Genomic DNA, 13,951 nt, shown 5'->3' with positions numbered 1-13,951 from the left:
GGGGCTGGGGCAGGGCCAGCAGATGACTGTTCAGCATTCCAATGGTCTCTTTGGCTTAGTACTGTATTCTTGCCAATCCCAGTCCCTTTCGCAACATTTTACACAAGGTTTTTGGTTAGAAATATGAAGGAGAGTGCTTTTACCAAATGCATCATTCTACAGTCGGATTTGTGGAGCACTCCTTTTTTGAATGTTAGATAATGAACTTTGTAGTAAAAAGACTATTTTTGTGTTAATGAATATCCATCTGAGCACTCTAGAACTTCAGTTTTTTTTCTAGGCTGAATATGGTTAAGAAGCTGAACTACATGATGGCATATTTTTAGGGTTAATTTTCTAATTCTTTAAATGTATGGTATGAATCATCAATAAACAGAATTAATTTCTAAGACCTTATTTTCAAGAGTTAAACAATAAAATTGTGTATGATATATGATGAGAAAATCCTCAGTCCACCCATTGTAACTTTTTTTATTTTTCAGAAGTGAAAATAGGTTTCTTTGATGTGGGTTGGTGGCATATTTTTTCATTACTACCCCTCCGCTACCAGGAATACCACTGCCCCCATTGAGTATTTCATTGTCATAAAAATTATCAAGAACTCTTTAATATCTGAGGGTCTGGGAATTAAGCAAGTGAAAAATGCTCCATTTATTAAACTGCGCAATATCATTAAAGCTTTCCTAAAACTATATTTTTAAGTATAAGTTTATGGTAGTGATAATTGCAGTTAAATAAAGTATTCAGGGACTGAAATAGTTTGAAGCTGAGATGCAAAGAAAAAGGAAGAAAAAAAATCAAACAGCTTGACAAAGACTTCCAGCAACATCGAACCCAGGTAATGAAACCATATATAGACTTTCTGTCATGTCGCAGTGATTTCTTCTGTAGAAAATTGTTTTGTTCAATGGAAGAAAAATGTGACCTGAAGCAGACTTTCTGACAATTTCACATTTTAGTTTAAATAACTCTATACATGTGATTTCCCAAGACATCATATTTTCATGTGTGGAAAAGACTCAGACTTATTTTCTTAAACTGCCTGGTATGTTTTGTGACATAATATATTACACAGGTAAACTTGCTTTTGAGAGGAAATTTTCATGATGATTCAAAAAATTGGGTCCACAGCAATTCCCTTCAAAAAGAAAATCCTTATTATGAATGTAATTAACAGCCTTGAATTATATATTTAAATGTGATTAAAAGGGGAAGTTTTGGGTTGTATACATGTTACTAGAATAAAAATATTAAAAAAACAAGACTGTATAATGCAAACAGTGAACCTTAACATAAACTACAGACATAACATAGTTATAGTGTAATTATAAAAATGTTCTTTCATCAGTTGTGACAAATGTACCACACCATTGCAAGTTGTTTATAATAAAATAATAGTGCATGATTTTTTGTAAACCTACAACTTCTGTAATAAAAAATTTTTAAACAACAAAAAATGAAAATCCTCAATCAGTTTATGATCCTAAAAGATTCTGTAGACCTCTTTAGATTTTGACTGCCATAATATCAAAACCTATAAGCTTTACATATTCACCTACATTCTCTGTGATAAAATGCTCCCATATACACCTTAAATCTTCAGTAGGATGTCTAAACTTTAGAACTGATTAAGTACTCTCTTCAAGATACTTTATGTCTCAAGGTATCATGAGGAAAAAAGGGCTATCTCTTAACATAGATGCTCAGTAGGTATTGCTGGAATTGAACTTCTCCACCATTGAACTGGAAAGGTATGTCAAAAGTCACCAGTGATGACATGATACTATACATAGAAAATCCCAAAAAATCTACAGCAAAGCTACTAGAGCTAATAAATGAGTACAGCTAAGTGGCAGGGTACAAGACTGACAGGCAATCAGTGGTGTTTCTATACACTAGTAATGAGCAATCTGAGGAGGAAATCAAGAAAAACATTCCACTTACAATAGTCACTAAAAGAATCAAATATCTAGGAATAAATTTAACCAAGGCCACAAAAGACCTTTACACAGAAAAAACTACAAAAACTTGCTAAAATAAATCAAAGAAGACCTAAATAAATGGAAGGACATACCATGTTCATGGATTGGAAGACTAAATAAAGTTAAGATGTCAATTCTACCCAAATTGATTTATAGATTCAATGCAATACGAATTAAAATCCCAACAAATTACTTTTCAGGAATAGAAAAACCAATAATCAAATTTATTTGGAAGCTAAAAATATCTTGAGAAAGGAATGAAGCGGGAGGTCTCACATTACCTGAATTTGAAGCATATTACAAATCTACCATGGTCAAAACAGCATGGTACTGTCATAAAGACAGATATACTGACCAATGGAATTGAATTGAGTGTTCAGAAATAGAACCTCTCAACTACAGACAACTGATCTTTGATAAGGCAGTGTCAAATCAACTCAATGGGGACAGTGCAGCCTCTTCAATAAATGGTGCTTGGAGAACTGGATATCCATATCCAAAAGAATGAAAGAAGACTCAAACATTATACAAAAATTAACTCAAAATAAACCAAAGACCTAAACATTAGAGCTAACACAATAAAACATTTAGAAGAAAATGTAGGGAAATATCTTAAAGATCTTGTAATAGGAGGTGGTTTCCTAGACCTTACACCCAAAGTGCCAGCAATGAAAGAAGAAATTGATAAATGGGATTTCATCAAAATTTGAACACTTGTTTGCATCAAAGGACTTTGACAGAAAAGTAAAAAAGTGAGCCTACACAATGGGAGACAATATTTGGAAATGACATATCAGATAAGGGTTTAATATCCTAAAAGTATAGAGATCCTACAACTCAACAACAAAAAGACAAACAACCCAATTTAAAAATGGGCAAAAGTCATGGACAGACACATTTCCGAAAAGGAAATACAAATGGCTCAAAAACATATGAAAAAATGCTCAACTTCACTGGATATTAGGGAAATGCAAATCAAAACCACAATATCATCTCACACCTACTAGAATGACCATTTTCAAAAAAAAAAACAAAAACAGAAAACTACACTTGCTGAGAGGATGTGAAGAAAGAAGCACACTTATTCAGTGTTGGTGGGAATATAGAATGGTGCAACCACTCTGGAAGGGAGTGTGGTGGTTCCTCAGGAAGCTAAGTATAGAATTGCCATATGATCCAGCAATCCCATTACTAAGTATATACTCAAAAGAACTGAAAGCTAGGACATGAATGGACATTTGTAAACCGATGTTTATAGTGGCATTATTTATGATTGCCAAGAGATGGAAACAGCCCAAATGTCCATCGACAGATGAATGGATAAACACACTGTGGCATAAATATATATATGATGGAATATTTGCAGCTGTAAGACAGAGTGTGCCGGTTTGAATGTATTGTGTCCCCCAAATGCCATTATCATTGTGGTCTTGTGGGACAGACGTTTTGGTGATGGTTGGATTTGCTTGGAATGTGCCCCACCCAGCTGTGGGCAATGATTCTGATGAGATGTTCTCATGGAGGTGTGGCCCCACCCATTCGGGGTGGGCCTTGATCGGTGGAGCTACATAAATGAGCTGACTGGGGGGGGGGGGAGAAAACGAGTGCAGCTGGGAGTGATGTTTTGAAGAGAAGCAAGCTTGCTAGAAAGGAACGTCCTGGGAGAAAGCCGTTTTGAGGCCGGAGCTTTGGAGCAGATGCCAGCTGCCTTCCAAGCTAGCAGAGGTTTTCCGGATGCCATTGGCCATCCTCCGGTGAAGGTACCCGATTGCTGAGGTGTTACCTTGGACGCTTTGTGGCCTTAAGACTGTAACTGTGTAGTGAAATAAACCCCCGTTTTATAAAAGCCTGTCCATCTCTGGTGTTTTGCATTCTGCAGCATTAGCAAACAAAGACACAGAGTAAAGTCATGATGCATGCAACAACTTGGATGAACCTTGAGGACATTAGGCTGAGCAAAATTAGCCAGAAACAAAAGGACCAAACTCACTAATGTGAGGACCGAGTCTCACTAATATGAATTAATAATAACGAGCAAACTTTGAGAGTTGAAGTTGAGAACACAGGTTATCAAGAGATAGAAAGAGGGTAGAGACTGGGCTTTTGATGCTGAAGGAGTATAGAATGTTCAACCAGGACTGATTGTAAAGACCCAGAAATCAATAGCGCAATACTACCTGATGGCAGCACATTATTGTAAGTACACTGAATAAAGCTGAGTGTGAGTATGATTGAAAGAGGAAGGTTAGGGGCATGTATGACACCAGAGGGAAAGATAGAAGATAAGAACTGGGACTGTGTAAGTTAGCAAAACCTAGCGTGGACAGTGATGGTGATTAAAGGTACACATATTAGAATGTTTTCATATGAAGAGGAACAAATGGATGTCAACATTGCAAGGTGTTGAAAATGGGATGGGATGGCATATGGAAAAGTACAATCAATGCAAATTAGAGTCTATAGTTGACAGTAACATTGTAACATATTTTCATGAAATGTAACAAAGACAATACACAAAAGCTAAATGTCAATAAGATGGGGATATAAGGGAGGGGTATGGAATTCTTCATGGTGTTGTTGTTTCTTCTTTTTATTTTATTCTATTTTGTTCTATTTTTAATTTTTTTCTTCTTTTTTTCCTCTCTTCTTTCTTTGTGGAAGAAATGGAAATGTCCTTATAGAGTTTCTGGTGGTGAATGCATAGCTTTGTGATTATACCAAGGACAATTAATTGTTTACTTAAGATGGATTGTATGGTGTGTGAATAAAACTGACTGAAACATAAACAAAAACACACAAGTGCTGGAGAAAATGTGAAGAGGGTGATGTATCTATTCACTGTTGGTGGGGAAGTAGAATGGTGCAGCTCATCTGGAGGGCAGTGTGGTGTTTCCACAGGAGGCTAAGTATAGGGTTGACATATAATCCTGCAACCCCCTTATTAGGTAAATAGTTGGAAGAACTGAAAGCAGGGACATGAATGGACATTTGCACACTGGTGTTTATGGTGGCAGTATTCACGATTCACAATGGATGGAGGTGGCCTAAGGGTGCATCGACTGATGAAGGAAAAGGCAAACTGTGGCGTATACATACAATGGAATAGTGAGTGGCTTCAAGAAGGAATGAAGTTGTGAGGAATGCAACTAGGTGAATGAAACTTGAGAACAGTATGTTGAGTGAAATAAGCCAGAAACAAAAAAGCAAGTATTATAATGCCTCACTAATATGGAATAAATATAATGTGCAAACTCTAAGAATTGAATTCAAGAGCATAGGTTATCGGGGGAAGGCTTATTGTAAAAGTTCCTAGATTTTAAGCTCGAATACCAGTCACTTCTATTCCTTAGTTGTTATGATTATTTCCAAATTCTGAGATGCTGAGCTGTTTGTGTATTACCTGGTCATTCCCTGGAACTTTGCATATCTGTGTGACACCTGAGTCTCAGAGCTAGAGTTCAGCAGCTATGAAAGTCATCATTACCCCATACAGTCACTGTTTTAGAAAGCTGAAAAAGAGATCAGCGTTCAACTAGAGATATGAATGAAGCCGATCTGGTTGGGACTAAAGCAAATCAGACTAAAGGGAAAAGGATGATACCGATTTTTTTTTTTTTTTATTAAATTCAGTATTACTGAAATACATTCACACACCATACAATCATCCATGGTATACAATCCACTGTCCACAGTATGATAACATAGTTATGCGTTCATCACCACAATCTATCTCTGAACATTTTCCTTACAACTGATTGTGTTTTAAAACTGCAATTTCTGTGTGAGACCAAAGGAAGAGATGTTTATTTGGTGCAAAATTTATATTTTCTGTAGAATACTATCTAATTTAACTTGCATGGTGAGTTTATTCATATACACTATTGCATAGAACTTTTGATAGGGAGTGAGACCTGGTTGGATTGTACAGGTTTGTGTGAAGCCCCAATACATCCCAGAGTAATTCAGGCAGAGAATAAAAATGTATTTGCAAAGCCCCCTTGAAGGACTGGGGGAAAATGTGGAAATAAACTTCCCCACCTGGAGAATTCCTGATATTCTCGCAAGCATTGGGGACTACTAATTTAATAGGTCAAGCCCTTGATCTTGGGGCTTCCCCCAGGAATTTTGTTACTGCAAAGGAGAAGATAAGCCTACTTATAATGATGCCTAAGAGTCACTCCAGAGAACCTCTTTTGTTGCTCAAATATGGCCTGTCTAAGCCAACTCTGCAGGTAAACTCACTGCCCTTCTCCCTATGTGGGACATGACTCTCAGGGATGAAAATCTCCCTGGCAACGTGGGACATGACTCCGGGGATGAGTCTGGACCTGGCATCATGGGATTGAGAAAGCCTTCTTGGACCAAAACGGAGAAGAGAAATTAAACAAAATAAAGTTTCAGTGGCTGAGAGATTTCAAATAGTGTTGAGCGGTCATTCTGGAGGTTATTCTTATTCATTATATAGATATCCCTCTTTAGTTTTTGGTGTATTGGAATAGCTAGAAGGAAATACCTAAAACTGTTGAACTGTAATCCAGTAGCCATGATTCTTGAAGATGATTGTATAACTATATAGCTTTTATGGTGTGACTATGTGATTGTGAAAACCTTGGGACTGACATTCCCTTTATCCCAGTGTATAGACAGATGAATAAGAAAATAAGGAAATAAATAAATAAATAATAGGGAGGTATAAGCAATATCAGATATTTTGGTGTTCTTTTTTATTTTTATTCTCACTTTTATTTTTTATTTTTTGGAGTAATGAAAATATTCAAAAATTGATTGTGGTGATGAATGCACAACTATATGATGGTACTGTGAATAATTGATTGTACACTTTGGATGATTATCTGGTATGTGAATATATCTCAATAAAATTGCATTTAAAGAAATGACATCAGTGAATTCCAAATGACCTGGTCTGGTAGCCGTTTCCTAACCTCACTCTGCTTATCTTAACTATAATATTTGATAATTTATTTTCAAAAACATTTTCACTTTTTTCTAGCTTTTTATTTCTCTTTTCAGATCTCAGAATTCAGTTTCACTCCCTATTTTATCCCCACATATGGGACATTCTTTAAAGTTGTCTCCTCAGATCATGATGAATGACATATTCAGGAGGTAATCTGCTATATTAGCAAGGGGACTGAATTAGGTGTGAGAAGAACTACATTCAGATAGTAATCATGTTTCACACAAACTGTGAATCATTAGCAACTGTGATCAGTTACTTGAATTTGTGGAGTTTCAATTTCCTCACCTATAAGCAGTTATAGAAAACTATATGCCCTACTGACATTTCAGGAGTCTACAGAGGATCAAAAGAGAAAATAGATGTTAGAACTTTGATAAATATGTATATTCTATGCAAATGGATGTTACTTAGTATTAATTATTGGTGTTGAGGAAAGCTAGGTGACTTGGTGCTGAGACAGGCTTTTTGTGTAAAATTAATTGGCCCCACAGAGGGCAAAACCCAGGACCTTGTATTAATTATTCCATATTTGAACCTTCTGGTCTACCAGGCCCTAACCATATACAGTAATTCTTCACTACATATATTTATCATGAAAGCTAACTAGTCGTTATTTTGGAATAGTATTCCACAAAGCCTTTGATGAGGATACCAACTTTTCTAGCATTAGAGTGTTAGCAGAAGTAGTCATTGTCCAGAGTTTAAAATGCCTATCAAATACCTATGGAAGTCTTTTGTATGCATTGTTGAGTCCATGGTTATTGCTATAATAAGCAGTGCTCTGTTGCTATGTACTCTTGGCTGCTATGTTTTACTGAAAGTATTCAAATACCAGATTATTATGGGTGCACAGCCCCTGGGGTTTTTCCTCAATTCTACGGCCTCCTCAACCACCTACTCAGGAAAGCGGTGAGCCATCCCCACCACCACCTACACCAGGAGGAGTTGCTCCTCCTCATCTAACTCCTTTACCTGGAAAAAGAAATATACCATCAAAACCACCACCACCACCTCTGTTGGGAGACCTCCTTCTTCCTCTAGGATACACTGCCTGCTCTAACTTATAGAATGAAGCAGAAATAAATTTATAAACCTAAACTCCATGGATTGATTCTTCAACTCCATGACTTGATTCTCCATAAAGAGAATCAATAGGTCAAAGGCAAATCTTGGAATAGAATTTTGGGCTTCTTCTGACATTTGGTGATCATAATTATGCAAATAACTGAATTCTTGTGTATAGGTATTGTAAATTGTTAGAGAATGTAACTGCTGACTATTTTGCTTTCCTTTGGACGTTCACCATCTTATGTTCATCCTTCAGTATAATATCTCAATTAATGGAAACTCTGCAGAAAACAATTGTATTCATTTCCTAGAGGCTGTCACAACAAATTATTACAAACTTGAAAGCTTAAAACAACAAAATTTTATTCTTCTGCATTTCTGGACTCCATAAGTCTGAAATCAAGGTGTTGACAGGACCACATTCCTATTGGAGGCTCTAGGAGAGAACCTGTTGCTTGCTTCTTCCACCTCTGGTGACCACTAGTTAGCTTTCATGATAAATATATGTGTCCTTGTCTTATGGACACATCTTTCTGTTCAGCTTTCACATTGCCTTCTTCTCCATGTGCCTGTGTGTACACTCCCTCTGCCCTTCTTTTATAAGGATATATATGATGACATTTAGGGCACAAACCAAACATTCCAAGAAGAATTAACACCCAATCCTGCTCAAATTCTTCCAAAAAGTTGAAGAGGTGGGAACAAATCCCTAATACATTCCTGAGGCAAACATCATCCACATACTAAAGCCAGACAAAGATACCAAAAGGAAAGAAAATTACAAACCAATCTTTTTGTATATGGATGGAAAAATCCTCAACTAAATACTAGAAAACCAAATCCAACAGCACATAAAAAGATTTATACACCATGATTAAGTGGGATTTATCCCTGCTATGCAAGTGAGATTCAACATAAGAAAATCAATTAATTCAATGTATCACATTAGCAGAATGAAGGGGAAAAAACACACAATCATCTAAATTAATGCGGAAAAGGCATGTGACAAAACCCAGCGCCACTTCATGATTAAAAAAAAAAAAACACTCAGAATACTAGGAATACAAGGGAACGTCCTCAACATGATAAAGGGTACATATGAAAAATGCACCCCTTGCAGTCCCTACGGAGGGCAGTGTGGTGGTTCAACAGGAGGCTAAGTGTGGGATTTCCATATGAACCTGCAACCCCATTATTTGGTATATACCTGGAAGAACTGAAAGCAGGGACATGAATAGGAATTTGCACACTGATGTTTATGGCGGCAAGATATGCAATGGATGGCGGTGGCCTAAGGGAACATTGACAGATGAATGGAAGGGCAAACTGTGGTGTATACATACCATGGAATATTGAGTGGCTACAAGAAGGAATGAAGTTGTGAGGCATGCAACTAGGTGAATGAAACCTGAGGGCAGTATGTTGAGTGAAATAAGCCAGAAACAAAAGGACAAATATTGTAAGGCCTTACTAACATAAACTAACTATAATGAGCAAATACTGAGAATTGAATTTGAGGGCATAGGTTATCAGGGGCTAGAACGTAGACAGAGATTAGCAATCGACACTGCAGGAGTACAGAACGTTCAATAAGGCTTATTTTAAAGTTTTGTAGACTGTAAGCTCTTATAGCAGTCATATCTATACCTGAGTTTTTTTTTAATTAAATTCAGTTTTATTGAAACATATTCACATACCATAAATCATCCATGGTGTACAATCAACTGTTCACAGTACCATCATATACTTATGCATTCATCACCCCAATCTATTTTTGAACATTTTCCTCACATCAGAAAGAATCAGAATCAGAATAAAAACATAAATGTAAAAAAGAACACCCAAATCATCCCCTCATCCCACCCTATTTTTCACTTAGTTTTCGTCCCCATTTTTCTACTCATCCATCCATACACTAGATAAAGGGAGTGTGATCCACAAGGTTTTCACAATCACAGTGTCACCCCTTGTAAGCTACATTGTTATACAATCATCTTCAGGAGTCCAGACCACTGGGTTGGAGTTTGGTAGTTTCAGGTATTTACTTCTAGCTATTCCAATACATTAAAACCTGAGAGGTGTTATCTGTACAGTGCATAAGAATGTCCCCAGAGGGAACTCTTGACTCCATTTGAAATCTCTCAGCCACTGAAACTTTATTTCATTTCATTTTGCATCCCCTTTTTGTATACCTGAGTTTTAACTGTTATTTCAGAGATGCTTATTTGGTGAAAAATGTATATTCTCTGTAGCACATGATCTAATTTAACCTGTCTGGTCAGTTTACTTAAACAACATAATTACATGGAACCTAAAAGAGGGAATGAGATCTTCATATTCTGTACAGTTTAAGGTAATGCCCCAACACATTCCAGAGTTTTTGGGGCAGAAAATAAAAAATATATGCAAAGTCCCCTTGAGGGTCCAGGGAAAAATGTGGAAATATTAAACTTCCCCATCTGTGGAATTCCTGGCATTCTCACAGGCATTAGGGACTCCCAATTTAATAGGCCAAGCCCTCAATCTTGGGGCTTGCCCTTAAGAAATTTATTCCTGTAAAGGAGAAGCTAAGCCTCCTTATAATTATGCCTAAGAGTCACCTCCAAAGAACCTCTTTTGTTGCTCAGATGTGGCCTCTCTCTCTCAGCTGACTCTGCAAATAAACCCACCACCTTCCCCTCTACATGGGACATGACTCACAGGGATGCGCCTGGCTCTGGCACCATGGGACTGAGAATGCCTTCTTGACCAAAAGGGGGAAAATAAATAAAACAAATAAAGTTTCAGTGGCTAAGAGATTTCAAATGGAGTTGAAAGGTCATTCTGGAGGTTGTTCTTAAGCAATATATAGATATTCCTTTTTAGTTTCTAGTGTATTAGAATAGCTAGTAGGAAATACCTGAATCTGTTGAAATGTAATCAAGTAGACTTGATTCTTGATGATGACTGTGTAACTATATAGCTGTTATCATGTTACCACGTGATTGTGAAAACCTCATGACTGACATTCTGTTTATCCAGTATAGGGACAGACGAGTTATAAAATATACATACATATATATATATATATATATATACACATATATGTATACACACACATACACACATATAATAGGGGAGGACAAGGGGTATGGGATGTTTTGGTTGTTTTTTTTTTATTTTCCTCTTTCTTTTGGTGTGTGAATATATCTCAATAAAAATGCATAATAAAAAAACCATACCATTAACATCATATTCAATAGCAAAACACTGAACACTTTCCACCTAAGATATGGAACAAGTTATGGATTCCCAGTGTCACCACCATTATTCAATATTGTACTGGTAGTTCTAGCCAGGTGAATTAGGAAAGAGAGAAAAATAAAAGGCATCCAAATTGGAAAGGAAGAAGCAAAACTTTCCCTATTTACGGAGCTAATAAATGAATTTAGCAAAGTGCCAGGGTACAAGATCAACACCCCCAAATCAGTAATAATTCTAGACACTGATAATGAATTATTGGAAGAAATCAAGAAAAAAATTCCATTTACAATAATGACTAAATGAATCAAATATCTAGGAATAAATCTAACTAAGGATGTATAACACTTGTACATGGAAAACTATAAAACATTGCTAACAGAAGCCAAAGAAGAACTAAATAAATGGAAAGACATTCTGTGTTCATGGATTGGAAGACTAAATATTGTCAATTCTACCCAAAATGATTTACAAATTCAACACAATCCCAAACAAAATTCCAACAGCCTTCTTCACAGAAATGGAAAAGCCAATATTCAAATTTATATGGAAGGTTAAGGGGCCCTGAATAGCCAAAGTCATCTTGAAAGAGAAGAATGAAGTTGGAGGTCTCATACTTTCTGATCTTAAATCTTATCACAAAGCTGCAGTAATCAAAATAACATAGTATTAGTATAAGAACAGAACCATAAACCAATGGAACTGAATTGAGAGTTCAGAAACAAACCCTCACATTTATAGGCAACTGATTTTTGACAAGGGGGTGAAGATCCATTCAATTGGGAAAAAATAGTCTCTTCAACAAATGGTGCCGGGAAAACTGGATCTCCATTTGCAAAAGAATGAAGGTGGACCCCTACCTCACACCATATGAAAATCAGCTCACAATGGATCAAAGACCTAAATATAAGAGCCAGGACTATAAACTTCTAGAAGGAAACATAGGGAAGTATCTTCAGGACCTTGTGTTAGGCAATGATTTCTTGGACATGACACCCAAAGGACAAGCAACAAAAGAAAATATAGATAAATGAGACCTTATTAAAATTAAAAACATTTTTTTGTATCAAAGGACTTTATCATGAAAGTAAAATGACAACCTACATAATGAGAGAAAACATTTGGAAATTACATATCCCATAAGGGCTTAATATCCAGAATATATAAAGAAATTCTACAGCTCAACAAAAAGATGAAGAATCCAATTAAAAAATGAGCTAAAGAATTGAATAGACATTTCTCCAAAGAAGATATACAAACTGCCAAACAACACATGAAAAGATGCTCAACATCATTAGCTGTTAGGGAATTGTAAATCCAAACCACAATTAGATACCACTTCTCACCCACTTAAGTGACTACTATTAAAAAAATGGAAAATTACAAGTGTTTGAGAGAATATGGAGAAATAGGAACACTCATTCATTGTTGGTAGGAATGTAAAATGGTGCAGACGCTTTGGAAGACAGTTTGGCAATTCCTCAGATGGTTAAGTAGAGAATTATCATTATCATATGACCTGGCAATCCCACTTCTTGTTATATACCTAAAACAATTGAAAGCAGGGACTTGAACAAATATTTGCACCCCAATGCTCATTGCAGGATTATCTACAACTGTGAAAAGAGGGAAGCAACCCATGTGTCCATTAATGGATGAATGGACAAAATGTAAGATATACATACAATGGAATACTTTTCAGTCATAAAAAGGAATGAAATCCTGATACATGTGACAACATGGATGAACACTGAAGACATTATCTTGAGTGAAATAAGCCAGACACAAAAGGACAAATACTGTATGATCTCACTGATATGAAATATTTAGAATAAGCAAACTCTCATTGAGTCAGAATCTCAAATACTGGTTCTTGAACATGGAATGGGTGTAGGGAATAGGGAATTAATGCTTAAATTTTACAGAGTTTCTATTTGGGATAATGGAGAAGTTTTGGTAATGGATGGTGGTGATGGTAGCACAACATTGTGAACATGATTAACAGCACTGGATTATATATTTTAATGTGGTTAAAAGGAGAAATCCATTGGAATGTACAACACAGTGAACCCTAAAATAAACTATGGACTATAGTTAATACTACAATTATAAAAATGTGGTTTCATCAATTGTAGTAATTGTACCACACTAATGCAAGGTGTTAATTGGGTCTTATATGTGAACCCTGTATTTTATGCAGGATTTTTCTGCATACCCTCAGCTTTTCTAAAAGAGGAAGTTTTGCCTTTGACCAACTGATTCTCTTTATGGATAATCAAGTCATAGAGTTGAAGAATCAGTCCATGGAGTTTAGGTTTATACACTTATTTTTGCTTCATTCTGTAAGTTAGAGCAGGTGGCATATCCTGGAAGAGGAGGTTATGATGTCTGCAACTTACTTTAAAATGGTTCTGGTTCTGAATATATATATGTGTGTGTGTGTGTGTGTGTATATATATATATGCACACACATGCACAGTCACACACAAAGATAAAATAAATATGTAAATTGTTAACAATTAGTGAATATATGTGAGGAATGTATAAGTGTTTCCTATAATAATCTTTCAACTTTTCTATAGGTTTTTAATAATTACCTGTTATTTTCCCAAGAATAGTAATGTTATATTTTTATTTAAAATTTTCTTGTTATCCCAGTCCCTCCCCTCCTTCTTACATC

Source organism: Choloepus didactylus, chromosome X, assembly GCF_015220235.1.
Source record: "Choloepus didactylus isolate mChoDid1 chromosome X, mChoDid1.pri, whole genome shotgun sequence".
NCBI classification, from domain to species: Eukaryota; Metazoa; Chordata; class Mammalia; order Pilosa; family Megalonychidae; genus Choloepus; species Choloepus didactylus.
Note: the sequence above shows the minus strand (reverse complement) of the source record.